Source organism: Mercenaria mercenaria, chromosome 10 (assembly GCF_021730395.1).
Source record: "Mercenaria mercenaria strain notata chromosome 10, MADL_Memer_1, whole genome shotgun sequence".
Lineage (NCBI taxonomy): Eukaryota > Metazoa > Mollusca > Bivalvia > Venerida > Veneridae > Mercenaria > Mercenaria mercenaria.
In genome coordinates, this window is record NC_069370.1 from 12,338,320 (window position 1) to 12,359,982 (window position 21,663).

Sequence of the window (21,663 nt, forward strand, 5' to 3'; positions counted from 1 at the left end):
GAAATGGGAAACATTTTACAAGAAATTAAAATTTATCACCTGCTGTTTTCGCATAATACACAGTTTTCAAAAAAATAAAACAATGCCAAGAAATCTCTTAAATACAGTGTCTTAAGAATTTTTTTAATGTGCAAAGTGATTTACTTTTGCATAATTCTAACGGCAGTTAATTCCAAGTTTTGGACCAATAGTGCATTGAATGTTTTCCACTTGTATGGAACAATATAACGACATTCAGAATTTTCTACCATAAAAAAACTTGAACGGGCCTATTTAAGCAACATTTTACGGCATTTGAAATGTACAATATGCCTAAAGTCATAAAACTAGATATCATAGAACCTCCATAATAATTTTAACGCTTGAGATGCAAAACTCTGTTCCATTCATTTCTGTACATTACAAACGATTAAAATACAACACACACTCATCTAAATCAAGAAAATATCATTGCAATCCGATTTTTATTAAAAGATCGTAAATTATTTAGCTTGCATTGCAGACAAATTAAAACTCGATGGAAACCGTTTTATCAAAATATTATTTATTTGCACTGATCTCCCGCAAGTTTAGAGGCAGATTCGCCATGCTTTAGATTGATTGACCTTTCAGTCAATACTTGACTGATCAAAAAACAGACTAAGAAAATTAAAGATACCTGTATCTTTAGCTAATAATGCGTTAGTTCGTAGTTTTTACATGTATAAATAAATATTTACTTATTCTTTGTGCTATGGCTTCCTGCTAGGAATTGAACCTAAAATTCTTACTGAAGTAAGCGTGTTATCTTACACTACAAGACGACCCCCAACAGCACGCCAAAAGTGTTGACACCTTAAAACTTATTTACATTTCTACAAAACATAATGCAAGTGGTTCTCAAATCTGACTTTACTGTAAATATATATACAAGAAAATGATGCCTGTCGCTGATATTTGAAAGGTAAATAGTTGCTACAAATTAATGAAACAAATATTTTTCGACTATAGTGACATGTGCCGATAAATGAACAATAACATTTAAAAGACATAGCAAAATGAAAACATGTGAACTTAGAGCTAAAAAAAGCAGTAGATATTTATCATGTTTAAAGAAAAGGTTTGCTTTGCAGGTTAATTAATTTTCATTATATCAGAGTGTTTGTCAAACAACTAAAACAGTCGAAGTAAAATAACTTTGAAAAGAAAGTCGAATGTCATATAAATACAACACAGATAGATACAGCAAAAGCAATATATACTTGTAAATTTCAATTATTTTTAAAAAACAAATAAATATGATTTTAATATATATGCATAAAAGTAATCATTACTACTTTATATATATAATTCATATCAAAGTGCAAATGAAATGCACTTCGAATCTCATCATTTTGTTTTATTCCCGTTCTGTATCAATGTATATTCCAAACTGTGTTCGAAACTGAATTTAGTTTGAATACACTATATTTATTACTATTGTATTAAAACAATAATCCGTTGGTTGATTAACCAACATATTTATTTTTTAGCCAAATAGCCTAGTTGGACACCGTTATGCGTTTTTCATTCTGGAAAGTAAACTGAATTTTCAATCAACAATGCACTTGCTTGGAACATGAAAGATATTTGCTTGGACTTATTTCTACTCGTTTGTACCAAATATTATATTTATTATTGCATTTCCAAGTGGTTTCCAAGACAGATTCATGTTATATTTGTTCGTGACATCAAGTTTCCTGGAAAGTAAGAATTTCGTATTAGCCACTTTTACAAATCATGCAAAACTAAACTCAAACTTTGCTGCAAACACTCAGTTAAGATATTGGCAACGTTATCATTTCATGCTGTTTAAATAGGCCTTAACCGAAATATTCCGGACCTGATTTCTTAAAATTTGCTCGCAGTACTTTATTTTTAAGAACAATGGCTGCATGTACCTGAAATATATATTTGCAGTCATGTTTTTTTCCATTATCATTAGCATATTCTGAAATATAAACTTAAATTGGTTTGATTCTTCTGGCAATTGTATTTTGTAAAATTTAAGGTAACGGTACGTGATATATATCAACCATCTAAATTATTGTAGGTCTTTGCATACATAATTAGATATAATAATGTCTAGACTGTGCCTTTGAACAAAAAAAAATGTAGTTGTTCATTTCTTTATAGTTGTTTATAATTTCTTAATTTGCTAAATCTGTTTGTTTGAAAAAAGACGGATTTAGTGTACTCACAAAAAGAGTTTCGAACAGTCCACAATAAAGCGCTTTTGAACGTTTATATTATGGATGAAAAGAGCGCTATAAAAATTTGGTTAATAATAATAAAGCTTGACTTCTCGTTTCAAATGTAGCTTGGAGACGTAAATACTAAACCCTATAAACAAATCGGCATCCATAACGTACAATCAGATGAAAAAAGAAACATTTAATTGTGACAAAAACCGAAATCTTGATATGTAAGATACTATTTTTGATTATGGAACATTATTTATCCACTTGTCTATTATTTGTATAGCAAATGATAATAGGTAAGGGTAGACGCAGCAATGTTCTATCTAATACACCTATGAAAGTGAAAACCAGTTAAATGATAAAAATTATTCATACTCGTTTGTACTTACGAACAAAGGCTTTAAAATCTTGGCATATTACTTAGTCATTTAACACAATTGTAATTAGTACTATAAGTATTTTCTCTGTTACCTATCTATGTTTTCTTTCCTTCTGTTCCATAAAAAGTTATTAATCTATCAAAAATATTTTGTTTCCGTGCCGATTGAAATGTCCTAAATTTGATTGTTTTATCAAAGAACGGCAATTATGTTAAAACTTAAAAAAAATAAGAATTTGAATCTATATCAATAATTAAGATATAACTTACTCACCGATAATTGTATTCCTTTAGAAATGCTATGCATTAACCAGTGATTATTCATCAATAATAATTTACCTCCACTTTATGTATGAATATTCCATATTGTGTTGAAAATTAAATGCGATTTGAATTTTAATGATCACAATCAACTTAATCACCAATAATTATATTCCTTCGATTTTTCTTTGTGTATTCCAAATTCTGTTGAATATTAAATCCGACCTGGATATCACAAATAGTTATTTTCTTTCAAAGTGTCTATCTTTAAAATTTGTTTTAACCATTAGATCAAATTTGATTACCTCCTCTCAAATAGCTATATTCACCAGAACTATGTCACATTTCAAATTCCAGATCATTTTCCTATTTATACAGATGGTTCAAAAGATGATTCAAAGGTTGGATGTGCCGCCGTTAGCCATCTGCATCAGTCAAAATTACGTTTACCAAATAACGCTACAATTTTTTCAGCAGAAGCAAAAGCAATTGATTTGGCCCTTAATTTTATTTCAGAATATAATGAAGAAAAGTTTATCATCTTTTCCGACTCACTTTCTGTATTACAATCAATACACAACCGTAATACAGAAAATCCTCTCATTCAAAACATTCTTCTCAGGGTTCATGAACTATCTTTTAAAAAGTCCATCATATTCTGTTGGATTCCTAGTCATGTTGGTATTTATGGAAATGAAGATGCTGATACTGCAGCAAAGAAATCACTTTCATTAAATCAATCTAAATTGAAATTACCATATACTGATTTTAGGTCAAATATCAACAAATACATTTTAACTAAATGGCAGTCCTCATGGAACAATGCTTCGTTCAATAAACTTCGTGAAATTAAACCTACTTTAGGTGAATGGCACCAAGGAAATAGATCTGTTCGCAGGGAGGAAGTTGTTCTTTCTCGTTGTCGAATAGGTCATACTCGGTTGACTCATTCGTATTTGCTGAACAATGAAGATCAACCTGAATGTATACCATGTCAAACACCACTTACTATTAAACATATTTTAATCGACTGTATAGACTTCGATCCACAGCGCAACTCATACTATAATGTTGAATCTCTAAAAGAGCTGTACGAGCAAATTTCAGTCGACAAAATTTTGCAGTTTTTGAAAGAAATAGGTATATATCATAAAATCTGAACCTTATTTGATTTTTATTCACCGCTTTTATACTTTTAATGTTTGCATATGATTTTTTACACTATTTACGTATTTACGCTTTTACTTCAATGGTTTTATTTATGCTTCGCAATTAACGTAATCCATTTAACATTTTCTCGGCGATATATGACCTTTTTGTGTCGATTCGCCGTAAAACCCAACTCATTCATTCATTCATTCATTTCAAATTCCGTTGAAAAATTATATTCAATTTGAATACATATTAGTTATCATAATAGAATCCACTAATAAATAATAATACTTCTTTTATATATGTATATACCTAATTGTATTGAATATTCAATCCTGTGTGAGTATATAGTATAAGCATGTAAAATGTCATACATATACCACAACCACTTCCTTGCAAGATTTCCAATTCTGATAAATAGCAAATAATTGGCAGGTGAAAAAGATTGTTTGAGAAAGAATCCGTGCATATCGATCATTTTTCTCCACCGTTGAGAAAAATAAACACATCAATAGCTTTAAAGCTTTCCAAGGTTCCATTCTAGTAGAAATTATTCAAAAACCTGCAAAAAAGTAATACATAATTATATTAAACGGATATAGACATGTTTAAGAAATTCAGTTTCTAACACTGAAATGATAAGGCTTATGTATATACATTAACAAATTCGGCAATATATTGCCTAAATGCATCGCTTTGCCGTAAAATTCAACTCAATAAATGAAAAGACAGTATCAAACATATCGAGAAAAACTATTAAAAGTAAAGGCTTGCAATGAGGTACTGCCTCATCAGTCCTTAGTGGCGGAACAATTGCATATGATGCACAAAGCCTCAATTGTAAACCCGACACACACTAACATTATGGTGTACCAGAAAGTAAGGTACGTTAGACAATAAAATGCTGAGTTTATGACGTTTCATTTTTACCATTCCTTATGTAGGTGCAAATACACTAACAATGCAAAGTTCACGGTACTGCTCAGTACTCTCTACGTGTATTTGCAATTTCTAAGAGCGGTTGTTCCTTTCGCTGTAAGATATGATCATGTATTCAATGTCAACTTTTGTCTTTCAGACGAGTTTATGTACAAATGTCAAAAAAATGCTGCTCAACTTTTCATAGCTACGATAGCTTACATGCCGTACAATTTTACAGGCCAAAAATATCATTGCAAAATATATTGTTTAAGGTATTTAAGCGAAATCCATTCCCATCATTGATTTTATAAAACAAAATGATAAAGAGAGAATATTTATTTATTGTCTTTAAGATTTATTAAGTGGGTCGAATAAAATGTAAACATCGAGGCTCCAAAAAAAAAAAAAAAAATACTCCGACAAGCTTTTTAGTCACTGACCTGATAAAGTAAAATTTATCATACCCCTTGATTTATGTCTTTATTTTTGCATAAAGGTAGGATCAAAGATACTTGAGACAGACTGCTCTGCAAATATCACATATGCTTTTAATATATAAGCTTCACTTATTTTTTATCTTTTTTGTTGCGTAATGATTTAGTCTGTCCATTAATAAGTTTTTTTTCTATGGATATATAAACACTGCTAATGAATGATTTCAAACGCTTTCCATAAACACCAATAACTTTATTCAGTATTAATGAGTCGATAATAATAGGTATTAACCTCATTGAAAACTTTTTAACTATATAATCAGTCGGAATTCTTTCAAAATAAAAGCAATGAAAGTGTTGTGTAAAGATTTACTAAAATGCCCATATGTACTGCTGAGTATCTTTAATGTCAATTCAATACATTAAGATACTGACATAATTTTTACTGTAATCTCTTGTAGGATTTAACGATATGACTTATCATGCAAATGAAAGCGGTACTGTCCGTAATCTTATTTATGATTGTCATTCATTTTAGAGAAGCAGAGTGTAAACTTACATATTTTTAAAACCATTTCTTCCTAATCTGTCTATGATTACCTGTATATGAAGAAGCTCGAAAGTAATGTAAATCCAAAATATTTCGAACCAAGTATAAAACCCTTGAATAAAAGATGGTATTCCAGTCGGTATAGTAATGTGTTATTACCTAAGAGTTAATCGTGAATCGAAAATTTAATAGTTATTTCATTTTTCTAGGACAGAAAGTCCAAAGCTCAGTAATTAAGTAGAATAAAATATTACGGGCATAACATTTCTCTGGACCGTTTGTAACCTTTTTGACTTGTCCGTCTGCTGTCAGTCCATGATAAGTGTGTCAAGTATTTTAATTCCGCAAAAGTTTGTTGATTTTTTTTTTTGTTTTTTCTTTTTAAATTTTATATTCACGTCTATGGAATGTATAAATAGTGGTAAATTAGTGGTAATTTATGTCTAATATATAGGGTAAGTGTACTCACCAATAATAATATTTCTTCACTGTGTCTTTGTGAGTTCAAAACTGTATTGAACATAAATCCGTTAAAATGTTAGTAATAAAACTACGCATTGATAATTAGAATGAAACATGCTTACCACATATTATATTCCATTTCTGCATATACATATACTTCAGATTGAAGTGCAAATTAAATCCGATTTGAATCTCATTAATTATTTCATTCCTAACTAAGCCTGTGTATCTTTGAAATTGTTAAACAATAATTCCAATCGCAAAGCATATTCAACACTAATTATATCCCTTCTCTTTATCTAATGATATTTAAGATAGTGTCAACAATTTAATTCTGTTTGAGTAAATATTAATTAAAATGAAACAAACTCACAAATAATAACATTCCATTGCTATATGTAAATTTCAAATTGTCTTGATAAATTAAATCCAATCAGATATAACTATATTCCTTTATCATATCGACGTGCATTCCAGATTTAATATTGCTTTAATTATACTCATTAATTATATCTACATATATTCCAATTGGTGTTGAAAGTTAAATCAAGTTTGAATATTTTAATGTATACTCAACAAATATACCCTTTTTTCAAAAGCACAACCACTTCTTCACAGAACTTTTTTTTTCTAACCTGTCCGATAATATTGGCGAAAGCTGTCGTCCATATTGATTGTTGCTCTACATCTCTGGAGAAAAAAAAAGATCAATAACGTTGAAACATTTCATTCAACTGAAATGGATTTAGCAACGTGTACATATAACCAACCAACTTTTCAATAGCTTTAAACTAAACAACATACAAAGATCTGATAACAAAAAACATAGTTCAAGAAATTCAGCCTATCAAAAGAACAAAAAAAAAACAACTGAAGGTGTACAATGGGTACAAAAATGTAATTTAAAGCTACTGTTTCATATGCATAAATACCCTAGTTGAAAATAAAATTTTCTCAATTTAGATGAAAATAATGCACGTAAACGCAAACGCTAAGGCTAATCGGATTTAATGACAATCACAAAACTTGAGTTAAAGGATAAATATTGTAAATTGAGTGAAATAAAATAACGGGGTATCCGACTTCATTATCGTTGTATTGTCTTAAATTTTCTTCTATCCCAATTTTCACGCACAGATTTTGTGCATTCAAATTTCAGAAAAAGAAATCTGTATGTATTTTAGTGGAAAATAAGTTAATCACAAAAAGGTTTCTACAACAGAAATTTCATTTTAAGCGTGCTCTAATTTTGTAAATGATTTGCACAACATTTATTATCTTTAGCAAGATTTATACAGCTTCCTTAGGCAAGCCCCACAAAAAAACTGTCATTTCGGATACATTTTTATTACATGTTTTAGCCAAATAGTGTCTGTGCCGCTGGGACTTATCCCCAGTGTATAGATAAGTAAGTAAAGTAAGTTTAAATCAAGTGCAGGTTACAAACACGTTTCTGCTGTAATATGTTAAGTAACACATTGGTTTATATGTGGTTCGAAACGACCTGGTATTTGTTTAAATACTTATTGAGAGTTTTGCATTCAAAATGTAGGCTAGAACCATATGATAGTGTCCGAAGCCCTTAGATCGATTCTTCCATTTTGAAACATTTAGTAACCGCACATGCTTTTGAAAAACTCTTGCATTTAGTTTAATGAACTTCACTGCCTACCTTATACATATATTTTATCCTACATAAAGTCACTGAAACTTAAACGAATAATTTATAGAAGTAACATAAATACATACAATATGAGACGGCTGAAGCCATTGTCATCATCAACATAATTCCCTTGTACAACGCCGATATTTAAATTATTCAAAATTGAATAGCGACAATCGTTTTTTACTTTGTAAAATATAAAGCCAGATAAGAAACTATGCAGGCGTGCGGAACCGTCGAAAGAAGTTCACTAGCTTCTACAGACAACTCAAGTCATTTCCATTTAAATTTGAAGGCTATTTTATGCTAATAATAATTCTAACAATCTACCTGATTTTCTAAAATATTACGAAACACAAAGTCTGCAATAAAATATTTTGTATTTATTTACTGGATTGAGTATCTTTAATGTCAATTGCAATACATGAAAATACTGACATAATTTCGATTGTTATCTTTTATACGATTTAGCGATATCATTATTAAAATTATTTGTACTGTTTTGTACTTAAATCTTGGCAGATGGCCGTTTAACGTAATTGCCATTAGTATTGTATGCATTTTCTCCATTTTCTCTGTTACATTTCTTTTTGCCTTCTCTTTCTTTTTAATAAATTCATTAATCAATTGATCATTTTAAAAATAAAACAAATTATCATTTGTTTCATTTCCGATTAAATATCCTAAATTTGATTGTTGTATTAAATAATGACAATTACGTCTATTTTCTATGGACCGAACAGGCTCTTTCAATAAGTTTACAACACCTAATATTATATCCAGCATACCACATAATTTTGTTTTAATATACCTGTATCTTCAACATATTTGTTAAAATATGACAGGACCTGAATTAGTCCACCTACATGAACAAAATATTAAATGACTTATTAAATTCAATGAATGTGCATAGTACCTAATATCTTACAACCTGAAAGTGTTCATTCAGAAAAAAATAAAGGTGCCGGAAATTAAAAACAAATGTTGTAAACATACAAGTAGAGCCGAGCAAACATATATTTTAAACAGTTAATATACGATTGCTCCTAACGTTATGATCATAATAAAACCCGCTTAACCATATTCCTTTACCTAGATATGTGTATATTTTAAACAACGTTGAAAAAAATAAAATTCCAGTTTGAATGCATATCAGTTATTTAAATAAATCATTCTCACAAATAATTATACTCCTCTATGTGTATATTCTTAATTGTATCAAAAATTTAATCCTGTTTTAGTAATATAGTCTAAGCATATAATATTTCATACCCAAACCACAACCGCTTCCTCGCGATATTTTCAATTATGAGAAATAGCAAATTATTGCCAGGTGAAACAGACTGTAGTAAACTTTTCTTATAGCCAATTGAGAAAGATGTCCTGCATATTGATTGTTGTTCTCCGTCTTTCAAAAAAAGAAACACTTCAAAAGCTTTAAAGCATTCCAAATGTTCAATTCTGATCACAAATTATTTCAATACCTGAAAAACAAAGAAATACATATATCAAACGGATATAACCATGTTATGGGATTGTACTATGTAGAATTTGATTAATCTCCGATTTTTCAAAACAAGAAGTTCAGAATCTACCTAGAAAATTAAACAAATAAAACGGGTACGGTCGCGAGATTTTTGCTGGACTGATATGAACAATTTGAATCTCATGCAATTTTTCATAATTGGAGTTTATGGGAAAATCATAATTTTCATAATATTTTCGTGAATAGAAATTTTTCTACAATGTATTTTTTATGGAACTTCTCACACTTGTAAATAAACATACGACCTATAATGTGGTGAAATAAAATGTATTAGTCCGTGTGCCTTTTTGAGATACTTGACCATGATTGAAGTGAACCGGATATTTCATGCTAATTATGAGACATTATGTCGAATTATTTAAGGTGTCATATTTTTAATATCATATTTTTCCTTTTTAAGAAATATAGTAACAGTGGCATTTTGATAAATTTTCTCACTGGTTGTCATTAATTCATGAAATTATTTTCATTTCTGTAAACCTAATCCAAGTTATTTCTACGTTTTCCGGATAAATAACATTATGCCATCATTTCCGGTTTATCAAACGTGCAAAACTACCAAAAGCTTATGGAAATTATTCATACATAAATGTAACAATCATTTTACACTAAATATTCGTAAATGTTTTAAATGAGTAATTTAAGCACACTGTTCTGATGCAATTTGAATACAAAAAAGCGGGCGTTTTCTTTTAATCTGAACATCATAACGGAATGGGAGAACAATTTTTTTCTTGACGTACCTGATTTGTTTAAGTTCCGTAACGTATTGACAAAGAGTTTTTTTTTATCAAATTGTCAGTAATAGTTTAAATATATGTAACTTCCATTTAAGCTGAACACGTGCGCATTATTATATGATATTCTTGTTCATTGTATATATGTTCGTCAATAATTTTGTCTGGCGGCATATTTTTATTATCAGAAAAGTATCAAGTATTTAAAACAGTCGTGTAGTACGGACAACTGTTTTCAAAACATTTGGTTTGGTATGTCATGCAGTAATATGGAGAAAAAATCGTTATGATTAACTTAATGTTGAAACACCATCTTCTCCTCCATCCCCGCCCCGTTCAACTATTACAAGTCTTAACACATCTCCTACTATTTAAACTATTTGCATCTTTCTTCCACAATGTTTGAAACGACTTATGTTGCTATTGGCTGTACTTCCATTGTGACACAATCTAAGAGTATGTAAACATAACCATTATTATCTTCAATATTGCTCAATGAAAAATATATCAGCAATCAACAATTATATTCTCTTACTCCAATGTTTGTCATCCTCTTGTTACACACGTTTTTTTTTTGGATCTTATTTTTATGTTATATTTTTTTGTGGAGATTGACTGTACTTCATCATGAATAAGATAAAATTATAGAAAGCTATTAAATTGCAAAATTGAAATTGTATCAGAAACCCTAATCTACCATTTTCTTGTATTTTTCTATGTAAATACTTGTGTTAGGTGTTAATGACATAACACTGTAAAGAAGTTTCGAATTATGTAAATTTTTATCAGTACTTGCTTTTTTCATATGTTGTTTATTGTTGAGAGGTGTTGTTCTTTAGAGGTGTAAGAACTTTGAATTCTATCGGGGGGAAATAAAAATACCGATGTTAAAATGACGCTAGGCTGGAGGATATCTTTTCGAATAATAATTGGTACGATTTAAATGACATATATTTAAAACTGAGAAAACTGAGTTTATTTATTTCCAGTTTGGGCATGCAGAACCAAACACCAAGTTTCCTTGCCTAACGATCAAAGTCACAGTGAAAATCATTATCATTTTCCTCAGTTTTTCATCAGTTTTTCATGTGTGAGCAAGCAAACCAGCACCCATGGAGTGATTCTGAACTTTCTTGGCACACATGATTACCATACTTTAACGACATGCAGAACTCAGAAGCCGGGTGACTGGCCATCATGACGTTATTGTTAATTTCTACATTATTTCATATCAGGACTATGAATTCTACACCCATAAAATATTTTGAAAACACTTGGCACAGGTGATCACCATACCAGAGGTCATGCAGAAGCCATTAACTTGGTACGTACCTTAAATCAAAGAAATGAGCTTATTGCCACCAGAGGCCAAGTTCACATTACATTTGCTTTCCTGACTAATAAGGCGTTCACAAAGTAATATCCTTCCACGGGGGACTCCATTTTAACAAAATTACTCGTTGCCTCTGAAATAACAAAAATGGCTTATTTCAAGCTTGTCGACACTGTAGCAGGTTCATGATTTAATTTATATCAAACTTTGTCACTTCTAACATTGGCTAAAGATCGCGGCTCCTTTCAAAAACTGGTCCTTTCTTAAACCAGTCAGATTGTTAATTATTGTCCAAGTTATATGTATGCTATAGCTTATATTATAGAAAATATGTTATATTCTGCAATGAATATAATCTCATAAAATCTATTTGTGTTATGAGAATTGTTTCTCTATAAAAACTGACAGTCTCTAAAATAATATATATAATTACAAAAATAATCAAGATAATTTATAAAACTCTCAAAAATATATAAATATAAGATTTAAGTGATTACAAAACTACCTACTACTACGGAAAGCCATATTTAAGGTAGTTCTGCACGTTTGATATACTGGAAGTGATGGCCCTTACGTCATTTATCCGGAAACGTGGAATAAATTCTGGATTCGGTGTAACGGAAATGAAAAATTATTTATGAATTAATCGAACCTGTGAGTACATTTATTGCAACGACACCGTTGCTATATTTCTTAGGTGAAAATATGATATCAAAACATATGACACGTTAAAATGTTCAAAATAATGTCTTAAAATTAGCGTGAAATGTCCGGTTCGCTTTAACTATGGTCAAATATCTGAAAAATAAGCACACGAACCTATACATTTTATTTCACCAAATTATATGCCATATGTTTATTTATAACTGTGAGAAGTTTCACCAGAATCAACATTGTAGAAAAATTTCTGTTCGCGAAAATGTTATGAAAGTAATGATTTTCCCATAGACTCCAATTATAAAATATTGCCTGAGGTCCAAATTTTTCAAATCAGTCTTGCAAAAAATCAAGCACACGACCCTATCTTTTTTATTTGCTGAATTTTCTAGGTATATTCTGAATTTTTGCAAAACCAGAGTTTAATTAAATTCTACATTGTAGAAAAAAATTCGACAATTTCACATAATCTTGCATGAAAATTATTTATAAACACGGTGGCATATTATGCAAATTGTTAATTGAAATGATAAAAATAGTGTGAATATAATTATTGAAAAACAATATGACATTTCTATTTTGAACTTATAATGTGGGAATTTCCTTCAATAAATATAAATTGCACAAAAATTGTAATACTAATAAAGAACTATTTTATTTCAGAAATTAAACAATTATTTTATTTTAGAAAAATTCTTGGAACATGCACTTCAAATGTGGAAGAACATTGTCACAATGGGTCCATCGAGGCGACGACACCCATGGCAACACCACGAATAAGAAAACGATTTATTTTGCAAATAGAGATCTGACGGTTAGAATGACATAGTATCTTACTGCATTATACAATTCTGAGATGTTTTTATAAGGCAGTGACTAGAGTTCAAGAAACCATTTTTAGACCCATTTCCCCTCTAAAAGTGTATGTTAAAAAAGTTACCCCTTTAACAATTCTTTTGTAGTTTGCTGCCAAAATGATTCAGAGAACAAACTGTGTAAACATTAATCATAGTGACACACAAAAAATCCCTTTCATATGAAAATAACTTGAAAATTCCCTCTAAGAGCCACAGGGACTGGCCCCGTTAAAGTTTCAAAACTGTTTTAAGGTTAGTATTACATTTCTTTTTTTTAGTAAAATTTATTGAAAGCTTTCCGTAGCTTATGATAACGGCAACCCTGTTGTAATAATGTGTTGGTTATATGAGGATGTCTATCTTTAAAATCCTCTGACTTTAAGCAGGATCTTGCAAAAACGAATAAGATGTTAAATATAGACACCGTATCATATTGCTCGAGGGACACTTCTATCAAGGTGCGGGAAGTTGACATTTCTAAAATTAAAATCTTCTCTTTTATCATACATTTCCGTTTCTAGATTATTATTCGCAATTTGTTAAATTCAAGTACAAAAATGATGCTTCTAAATCTGAAGTATTAGCTTAAGATGTAACTCACATGGTTGAATTTGCCATGAATCGAGCTTAATATGAAGTTTTGTGCAGTTTACGGATCCAATAAAGAGTAGGGAGCGTCATCTGATTGGTAAGTGCGACATTAAAATTTATACATAGATCTACATGATTTTGTAAAGTGAAAACTTTGTTTTAGGAGGTAATACAGAAGGGTTTGATTCATAAAATTTTACTCAAGTTTTTATGATTTTATTTTTTCATTTAGTATAAGCGTTCGGGTCTGCATTTTCTTTCCGACACAATTTTCAACACAGTCATCAATAGAAGTTATTTCAGAGAGATATACTAAGTTAATCTGTTTCATAGTTGTATGTACAATGTAGTACAATATTACCCATTTTTGCCACTTTCTGTCCATTAGCGATAGAATGATAAACAGAGAAAATTCAGATAAAAATGTATAACATCTGTTAGAAAATTGCCAGTATAATTTGATTTCGCAATTTTCTGAAGTGTTTTAAATTGTACTTTTTTATTATTTATTTTTCGATTTATTATTTTGATTTTGGTATATGTACAATGGACAGTATCAGTTTTATTTCTATTGATTGATAGTACCAATGATGTATTTGACATCTATTAGAAGAAATAATGTTTATTCATTTGAAAAAGTAATAGGATGAATATATAGATAAATTAGGTAACAGAGATATTTTGTATTGAAACATTTTTGTTTAATATTTAGGAAAGATTGTATTACTAGACATACTGACGTTATTAAATTTCATGAAATGTTATATTTTTATTAATTTAAATACATGAAGGAAAACATAAAATTTTCAAAATTTGTATTATATTTGATTTTACATTTATGAATAAAATTTTCAAAATTTGTACTATATTTCATTTTACATTTATGAATAAGTTTGTAATGCTTTAAAAAAATTCCTTCCATTTAATGAGTTAAATTAAATTTCCAGCATTCTTAAGAAATATAGCATTTATTTCCAGACATTTAAATATCTTCAATTATTTCTTGTCAATCGATCTGGAGGCCAGTGCCTTTAACTGTTAAATTTGACAATCTAATGTTTATATTATCTATATATTATAATATTTATGAAATGGATACTAAATGTTAAAATGTCTACATCAAATTCTGCGTTGTATGGGGAATTGGGAAGATACCCACTATATATAGTAAGACAAGTTAGAATTGTCAAATATTTTTTTAAAGTTATATGCTGAGAAGAATAATAACTGTATTTTATCAAGCACTTTAAACGTCTTAAGAAATGATGCTGAAAATAATAATGTTCTAAATTGGGCTTCAAAAGTAAGGGATTTATTACAAAGCGCAGGCTTTCATGAAGTATGGATATTTCCGTCTTCAATAGATATAATATGTTTGTACCCGTTTTGCGCACTAGACTTATAGATATATATATAAATAACTGGAGACAAGATATTTGTTCAAGATCTTCTTTGTTTTTATATAAAGAATTAAAACAAGATTTCGAAATGTCATAATATATTAGTAAAATGAATTGTCATAGTTTAATAAATATTTTGACTAAATTACGTTTATCTTCACATCAGCTTTCTATTGAAACTGGTAGACACAGAAATATAGATAGAAACGATAAAAATGCACACCTTGAAGATGAATATCATTTTGTTTTAATATGTCCAATGTATGCCTTATTAAGAGCAAATACATTCCTAGATATTTCTATAAACACCCAAGTATGTTAAAATTTACGCCATACGACCTAAAATTTGTCGGTGGGACGTTAAACCTACCCCCACCCCTCCCCTTCCAAACACACACACACAAACCACGAATAAGTCAATGATTTGCCTTGCAAGTTGAGATCTGACGGATCGCCCGATCATCAAATATTAAAGACAGGGTCATGGATGTGCCCTTGACCGTTTTTTGCAGTTAGGGACATGGATCTCTGAACATTTGGGAAGTTTCAACGGTTACAATTTTTTTTCAGTCACTTTAAACGGTCACAGTCAAGCAACTAATGGCCGGCTTGACTGAGGAGTGAGGTCAAATTTTATTCCTCTATTTTCTATCATTTACTCCTTCAATAAAAGGCCCTTAGAAATGCTGAATAATTTTTTCATTCGCTCTTTTTGCCAGTGAAATGTAACCTAGAACATGGGGCACATAACGTTAAATAGATACGCACAAGTCATAAATGAACATTGTTACTCATGATGTAGAAAAAATTCATCTATCATAAAAGCTACATTAAAGACAGTTTTATAAAATAAATTAATAATCTACCAAACATTTAACACAAGTTAAACTAAATGTTAAATTGCACAAAATTATAAACTGAGTAAACAACGTTTAATTTATTTATCGCTCGTATATAATAACTGTCCAGTTGGTGAATAGGAATACCGAAGTAAAAGTATGGTTAAAAACGTAGTGATGAAACAGTTCATTGTAATGTCAATGTCATAGTAAATACTGAAGACTGTAAATAAATGATATGTGATATGGTATGACTAACATTATGTCTAAATTTCAGCTTTAACAGAGGTTCTGAATTTATTTTATCAGACTTAAAACATTTTCTGACGTCACACAATAATCATGTGTTTGTGAACTGTTTTGCATTGAGCAATAATCCAGGTATAATTGGGAATTAAATATTTATCAATGGCTTGATAGGTAGGGCTATCTGCAAGAACAAATACATGGAAATTTAACAAGAAGTTACAGAAATTCTTAAAATGAAATGCTTAAAATTGATCTAATCAAGATTAGATATTATAATCAGTCTTTAATGTTACATATCAGCAATCAGCATCACTTTTTTAATTGCTTATCATAATTTAAGATTTTAGGTGTTTTTGTCCCGCTTTATATATGTCATTTTTTTTTTTCAAATTTTATCTCTAAACTATGAATACATACTAATATATTAGAAATTAATATTTGATATAAGTTAAAGCCTATGTTAATACCTGTGTCAATTAGATCGATTCTTCCATTTTGAAATATTTAGTAACCGTGCATTTTCATTTAGTTTTGTAGACTTCACTGCTTACCTTATGCATATATTTTATCTTATTAAAAATCACTGAAACAAAAACGAATAATTTAAAGTAACTGAAAACATTATCATCATCAACATAATTCCCTTGTTCAACATCGACATTTGAATTATTTAAAATTGAAAAGCGACAATCGTATTTTACTTTGTAAAATAGAAAGCCAGAAGTATAGAAAACCGTGTAGGCATAAGGAACCGTCGAAAAGAGATGGCAACTCGCGTTATTTCCATTTAAATTCGAAGAATATTTTCATTCAATATTGATTCTAATAAAATACCTGATTTGTGTGTTCTTGCAAATATTTATGAATAAACGCCACCCGTTTTTACTAACATAACATAAACATAAATTTTAGTTGTCTTAAGCATGAAAAGCTCATCGACACAACAAAAAAAATATAAACATAATTTTTGGCATGCGTAAAATACATATTCATGTAAAGATGCGAGAAAATCAAAATTAACATAAGCATAACACAAAGTATGAATTTTAAAATGTGAGAGTATTCAAACACGAATAAACATAAATAGACTAATATCTAAGTGGCATCTGGTCTAAACATTAGACTGTCTTAATTTAAAAGCTTTTGTGATATGTAATGCAAGTTTCGTTAATGTATTCGTATTTGTCGAGTTTAGTAATTCGATGAATTTAAAAACACTTGGATATTTAGAGAAATATTTACTAATATATTTTTGTATTATATTGAATCTGTGTTTTGTAATGTCCGACAAGTTATTACTGCTTGTTTACAAGTCTATGTCAATGAACACATTTTAATATTGCAGATAATTTATGATTACATTAAATGAGAAACAAGCGAAATTGAAATTAAATTATAGTCATTTAATTTCAAAAACTGAAAAGTTGTTGACAATAAGAGCATTAAAACTGACAAACCATATAATTAATTAAATAACCTTCTGTTATGTCTTTGTTATATTAATAATAATAATCATAATTAAAAATATTATTATCATTATCATAATAATTATTATTATTATTATTATATTACATATAGGATGATAAAAGATACATTAATAATATTGAAAATAATGATAATAAATCAAAAGTATAGTGAAAACTTCATGAGTTCTTTGTGCTGACAAAAAAAATTTATATAAAATTATTGTGTTCCATCTATACTCAATTTTCATTTTCAGTTTGTTGCCAAAAGTGACTTTTTTTCATGCTTCGCTTAGTTACTTTGAAATGCATGCACATACTGTTTTCAATTTTAGACAAATGTTATCTAAAGTACTCTGCCATGAGTGAAAGTCACATTTTTCAGAAATATCACAATTCTGACAGAATTTGAAAGAAAAAAAACTGGCATATTTCTTAATAGAAGTTTCTCATTATTTTATTATTGTGAAAATAAGTTTCTGATTATTTTATTACTGTGTTTGATCAACAATATTTTTCTTTACATAGAAATGCCAAAAGAACTAGTAAAACTTTAAACGTTATTAATTATTCATTAATTTAAAATAAATTACATTGTTTCCCCTTCTCAATAATTGATACACTTGAAAGGTAGACTGACTCTGCAATAAACAATGGCCTTTGTTTATTGGAACCATACTGTGATGGTCATTAGCCCCCAACTGTGCTGGTGAAGACAGAAATCCCTTGGCCCACTGCCAAAATCTAGGCCTTTAAATCTAACTGGCGTGACAGAACAGTTGTCAATATACAATTTTCTCTTCTTTGGTGTATTTTTTAAAAGTATTTAATAATTTTTATTTTGCGTTCAATGATAAACGGCAGACGGCCAGATTCTCCATACAAGCGTTGGTTGCTAGTTGACATTTTAGCATTAAAATTCCACTTCAAAAAAATTCTGTGTATGCGTTCTATACATTCAGCGTTTGAGAAACCCCAGATTTTTTTTAGTATGATAGAATTGGAGATACATAAGCGTAAAACAGATTAAACATGATTTCTGTCGGAACATATTGCTTTTAAGCCCTTTCCCGCCAGTGTACTAACCCCGGTTCGAAATGAGCCACCGGATGTCAAAACCAACCCGAGATAGTTAAAATGGTAAACAATTCCTATTTCTATTCCATCGTAGGTCCATTTCTCTGAATTTCTCAAGGCGCCCCTTTTTTACATTTACAGTTATCTTCCATTTATCACAGTACCGTTTTAAGTTGTCCATTGATTGTTGTAATCCCGTAATTGTATCAGAGAATATGACAGCGTCGTCGGCAAACAATATTAGATACAGAGATAACTGATCTAGATTTATACCTGAATTAATGTTTTATTGCAAGCTAGTTTCTAGATCACTGATGAATAAAGAAAATAGAAATGGCGAACACATTTCCCCTTTAAATAATCCAATATCGTACTCGAAAACTTCCGACAAGTTATTACTGCTTGTTTACAAGTCTATGTCAATGAACACATTTTAATATTGCAGATAATTTATGATTACATTAAATGAGAAACAAGCGAAATTAAATTATAGTCCTTTAATTTCAAAAACTGAAAATTTGTTGACAATAAGAGCATTAAAACTGACAAACCATATGATTTATTAAATAACATTCTGTTATGTCTTTGTTTACCTTGTTTTATCGAATATTCTAAATTTCAAATAATTATATTCCAATGAACAAATTTAGTATTGCAGATAATTTATGCTTGCATTAAATGAGAAAAAAGCATTTTTCTTAAATAATATAACTTATTTTCTTTGATTTCTGTACTGTAAATATTGTGTAAAATTGAAATACATAACATGTAAATTTAGGATATGTTACAGAGCGTTCTGTCTGCGGTCACGTTTCAAATAAGACAATTTTTTAGAATTTTTTTACTAGATTTGTTCCGTTATTGATAATAAAATGAACATTCGCATGCATTTATGTGCAATATAATCAGCCAATATTCTCTTAAAAATAGAAATACGATGGTGTTGTGTAAAGGTTTCCTAGAATGCCAGTAGTACTGTTTAGTATCTTTATTGTCAAGTGGAAAACATGAAAATACTGACAGTTTTGATTGTTATCTTATGTACGATTTAACGATATCATTTATTAGACGAAAGAGAGTGGCACTATTTGTTATCCAAATTAAGACTATTATTCATTTCAGAGTAGCCACGTTTAAGTTCAAAGACATAATTGGGTCAAAAGTGTCTCTAATCTGTCTGGAATTATATAAAATAATAGTTCGTAGGTAATGCAAATCACAGAGAATTTCCAGCCAAGTATAAAACTAAAAGATAAAGATATCAATTTCATGTAAAGTGGAATAAAATTTACAATAACTTGATTTCCACATTTTTGTCCGTTTAATAACTTCATCATTTTCATTAAATTATGACAGCAGCTAATAGTATTTGATTAGAGGAAATTATTTCCTCTTGCAAAAATTAATTCGGAGCCATGTGCAAGCAATAAAATACAAAAGCACCTTAAGTTAAATATGTTATATCTAAGAATCTGAAAGTGATACTTGAAAAAGAAAAAAAAAATGGTTCAAGTTTTTTTATCGATATTATTCAGTAATGAAATACCCTCGACTGACATTCATCTTACATGTGTAAAAGCCTTTTTAGTGAATGTGGGCGAGAAATGACGGGTCCATTTTTCAAGCTTATACGGTTGGTATTCTAGCCGGTATATTTATGTGTCATCACCTAGCGCTTATCGTAAATCAAGAAATTAAGATCTATACCATCTTTATCATGCCATTACTATAACGACTGCCTGATAAGGCCTGTCAGAGAAAAGCAGCCTTTCTCGGGACAGTGACTTGAGAACACTTTGCACTGTGTAAACCTATGATAAAATCCAGGGACATCAGATTGTGTCCATCTTGCATTTAAAAATTAATACGCCCTCATACTGCACTGAAATAGGTCTTTAAAAACCCAAATATTATCAAATAAAAACGGAAAAACAAAGGCTAACCTTGTGTTTTGTAACCGACATTTCTGTTCTGCTGAACACGTATGAATAATTTTAATTTGCCTCCAAGTGAAATTTTATCCGAAGTTCAGTTGCAAGACAGATACCCATTCTCACCAAGCAAACGTTAAAAAATTTAATACACACGCAATAATAACGCTTGGAAAAAAATAGGCAATATCGTTTCCTCGATGATTTTGTTCCATAACATTCCATCCCAGATGCAAAATTCCTTGATGTAAGTGCCGAGAGCTAAAATCCTGAACAAACGCTAAAATGCATGAGTCATTTTCCGTTTCCTTCGAGCGTTTCCGTTATAAAAACGTTTTGTGGTAATTGCAAAATTAGTGACATTGTCTCATGTACCTGATAAGAGCGCGTTTTTAAAAATAATTGCGTAAATATGTCTTTTAGCAGTTATTCTCAAAAAACAAGATGGGGTTGTTTTGAAGAATAAATAAAAAAAAGAAGTCCAGCAAAACAGCAAAATTTATTCCACCCCTACGTTTTGCACTTTATTTCGGATAATGGTAGGATAAAGGTTGTTAATAAATTATGGCATGATAAACAGAATAAGAGAAAGAAATTTCTCAGACTCGGCTAGATATACAGGGCCATATCTAGCCTCGTCTGAGAAACCCTTTCTAAAAATACAGTAACCTGTTATTCCCTATTTCTATGGCAGGGAATTCAAAGCTCAATTTTAATCGAAAAACATATAATGGGGCAGAATGTGGCTGGTAAACTTTAAGACTTGTCCGTCTACTTTCAGTCCATGATAAGTTTGTCAAGTATTTTAATTCCGCAAATTCTTTCTTAGTTTTACAATAAAGTATATGCAATGTATCGATAGTGATACACTTACTTGTATATAATGTTAAACGATTTGGAATAAACGTACTCACCAATAATAATATTTCTGCACTGTATCTA

The 21,663-nt window shown here is 29.7% G+C and overlaps 1 long non-coding RNA gene across 1 annotated transcript; it reads right to left on the reverse strand.

The window, feature by feature from the left end:
- Positions 1-4,135: 4,135 nt before the first annotated feature.
- LOC128559773 (uncharacterized) lies at positions 4,136-9,859 on the reverse strand. The gene is made up of 3 exons (XR_008372624.1): positions 9,314-9,859; positions 6,386-7,068; positions 4,136-4,573 (listed from the first exon to the last, which is right to left on the reverse strand). It is a non-coding gene; the product is annotated as an uncharacterized LOC128559773 (long non-coding RNA).
- Between the last annotated feature and the right edge of the window lie 11,804 nt (positions 9,860-21,663).